This window comes from Dama dama, chromosome 26, assembly GCF_033118175.1.
Source record: "Dama dama isolate Ldn47 chromosome 26, ASM3311817v1, whole genome shotgun sequence".
Lineage (NCBI taxonomy): Eukaryota > Metazoa > Chordata > Mammalia > Artiodactyla > Cervidae > Dama > Dama dama.
In genome coordinates, this window is record NC_083706.1 from 52,649,411 (window position 1) to 52,652,242 (window position 2,832).

General features: G+C 42.0%; 1 long non-coding RNA gene across 1 annotated transcript; it reads right to left on the minus strand.

Moving 5' to 3' along the window:
- Positions 1 to 533: 533 nt before the first annotated feature.
- LOC133047110 (uncharacterized) lies at positions 534 to 2,415 on the minus strand. Its single transcript, XR_009690656.1, has 2 exons — positions 2,287 to 2,415; positions 534 to 1,054 (listed from the first exon to the last, which is right to left on the minus strand). It is a non-coding gene; the product is annotated as an uncharacterized LOC133047110 (long non-coding RNA).
- Between the last annotated feature and the right edge of the window lie 417 nt (positions 2,416 to 2,832).

Below are 2,832 nucleotides of genomic sequence, written 5' to 3' on the forward strand. Positions count from 1 at the left end.
GAGGAGCTGGGTCCAGCTGACACACCCAGTAAGTGAGTACGGGATGGAAGTTCCCCATCACGGGGCCACAAATAAACCCCATGCAACGGGCGACTGCCCATCAGAACAGTTCCCACGGCAAATGAGAGTCACCAGAGGAAAACCACTCAGGAATGGAAAAGCTCTACCAACAGACCCAAAAGGAACAGGAGGATCATTTAAACCAGTGTGATGTCAAAGAACCTATCTTTGTGTGGTTTTATCCTGCTGCTGTTTCCTCGGGTGATTCTCTAAAACACAGTTGACCACGTATGTGTTGTAAATAATGTACCTGTAATTTACATTTTTCTAATTGAAAAAATTTCAGTCATAGCCCCAAGTAAATCATATGCATGATTTAACAGGAGATGAATAAAACTTTGTGAGGGAAAAAAACAAAGAAACTCTGAAATAGTGCTGTTTCCTAACAAAATACAAACTGGTTTTGATCCTTGGTCCTGTAGTACTTGTGTTAAGACTATAAACTGGAATAGTTTAGGTTATAGGCGCCAGAATAACTTAGTTTACTTTTATTGCCAAGCACTTCCAACGCAGAGATGCCTTTCAACCTGTTCTGGACTGTGTTCCCCACGTCGGCCACACGTGGGTTTGACCATGAGCTTCCCCCTTAGCCTTGAGTCCTCCTTGCTGGGGAGTGAAGCAAGAAGAACAATGACCCCCTTTGCTTCGGTGTGAGCATGTATCGCTCTGACTGCTTCCGAGCCCTCCTCATTTCTGGGGACCCCCCTCTCTTCTTGGGGGAGACTGTTTCTCTTACTGCAGCCTTCTGCTTCCAACGGGGACTGGATGACAGAGGATGCGCCCCCACCTGGGGCCCCTCACCCCACCTGAGTCCACGTAGGCTTTCCCTGGGACTTTCCAACTGGTGTCAGGCTGGGGGCGAGGAGGTGGGCAATTTTAGTCAAGTGGTTTTTTTTTTTTTTCTTTCTTTCTTTTCTTCTTATAGCAAAATTGTGAGATGTGGGACACAGGAGTTGCCGGTAGTGGTGTGTACAACCACATGCACGAAGTCTGTCTGAAGAGAGAAAGACAATATTCAGTGAGAAGAGAGGAGAGGAAGTCTTGTTAGCATTCCGATTTCTGGCTCCAGGGGTCTGTGAGGCTTGGTTGCTTCTTTTCATCTGGGATTTCCCCAATAGCTCAGCAAGTAAAAAAAAAAAAAAAATTCACCTTCAATGCAGGAGACACAGGAGATGCAGGTTCAATCCCTGGGCACAAAGATCCCCTGGAGGAGGATATGGCAACCCACTTGCTTATTCTTGCCTAGATAATTACATGGACAGAGGGAGTCTGTGTTATTTGAGAGTGTCAGTAAACTTTTTTTTTTCCCTTTAAACTATTTCCAGTTGAGTTTATGTTTCTTAAAAAACCAAAGGAGTTGTAACTAATGTATCTGTCTGCAGTGTTACACCACATGCATTTGTTATAATCCACTCTCATATCTGAAGAAATAAGACTCAGTAAAGTTAAATGTTATCCCAAGTCTTACACTGAGGTGTTGGTATAATTATGTCACTCCCCAGTATGTGTTGTTAGGAGCCTATATATGTAATTAATAAAGTTGCACACACACCATCTCCTTTGATTTCTGTAACAAGCCCTTGAAATGGGTTGGACTGGATGACAGAGGATGCGCCCCCACCTGGGGCCCCTCACCCCACCTGAGTCCACGTAGGCTTTCCCTGGGACTTTCCAACTGGTGTCAGCTGGACAAGCATTAGTGTATTAGTCACTCAGTCATATCCGACTCTTTGCGACCCCCATGAACCGTAGCCCGCCAGGTTCCTCTGTCCATGGGATTTTCCAGGCAAGAATACTGGGGTGGGTAGTCATTCCCTTCTCCAGGGGATCTTCCCGACCCAGGAAGTGAACCCGTGTCTCCTGTGGCTCCTGCATTGCAGGTGGATTTTTTACTATCTGAGCCACCAGGGAAGCGCAACTTACACAAGCCTTGTTAGCCTTAATTTTAGGTGAGAAAACTGAGGTTCAGAGATAACAGGCAATTTCTCTCCTATTGGACAATATGCTTTTTGATTTAATATCCAAAAGTCTCTCCAACCACACCTCACTGCACATCCACACATTCATTTCATCGAGACACATATAGACATGCATGCACACCAAGGTTCAAGTCAATTAAAAATGAAAATCAAATTCAGCCAAATAGCTGTTCTTCTAAGGAATACGGTTTAAAATATTTAAAAATTCTTAATATTTTAAAATATTGCTGTTTATAATTATTTGTACCTTTATCTTCTGCCAAAACATTAGTTCAGGAACCATCTAACTTCTGCAGATCTAACTGTGATAAAATATTTTCCATTATCTTGAGACTTGATAGTATATAAATAGCTTCCACTGTGTCTCTTTTGGTTTTGATACCTAATGAAATGTGAAAAAGCAAGATGATGCATAAAAGAAAAGCAAAAGATAACTAATTCAGGGATTAACTTTGGAAAAGTTCCAAAATTAGATCATGTAATTAGTTCACAGTTTAGAAGCCTTTGGTGGAATTAGATTTATGCAAACAAATTCAATTCAGATAGTCTAGGAAGACTGAATGATTTTGTAGGTGAATTCTGCTTAAAGTTGAGGATTACATAAGTCTTATTGCTCATTTTCTCTATATATCAACTGGTTTTAACAACCAAGAAAACCCAAGAACAGATATTAAATTATTCACTGGAAAAACTGATGGTGGACATGAAAATGGTAGAAGATAGGCCATAACAAGACTAGACCACAGCCACTCTTCAAAGACATAAACAATCCTGGAAGGCAAAGGAGCCAAGG